This window comes from Poecilia reticulata, linkage group LG12, assembly GCF_000633615.1.
Source record: "Poecilia reticulata strain Guanapo linkage group LG12, Guppy_female_1.0+MT, whole genome shotgun sequence".
Classification (NCBI taxonomy): Eukaryota; Metazoa; Chordata; class Actinopteri; order Cyprinodontiformes; family Poeciliidae; genus Poecilia; species Poecilia reticulata.
Window position 1 is genome coordinate 21,632,219 of NC_024342.1, and position 281 is coordinate 21,632,499.

The window sequence follows — 281 nt, forward strand, 5'->3', positions numbered from 1 at the left end:
TACTATTTTCTGTCAGCGCGCTCAATCATTTGAGACAGACGRCGTCCTTTGGGGACTCAACAGCTCACAGAGGCAGTTATTGATTATATTAGTCAATAAGGGCCAGTTTCCTCTCCGACTATTATACTAATGCACTCATGGTTGGCTGTCCTGGCTTGCCTCGCAGGCCGGGGTTATAAAGTGCTCCAGAGCTCCTAAATTATTCAGAAGGCCCTCAACAGATCCACGGCTCCATTAGATACGCAGCGAGATGGGAACGAGGAGGAGGAGGAGGAGGAGGA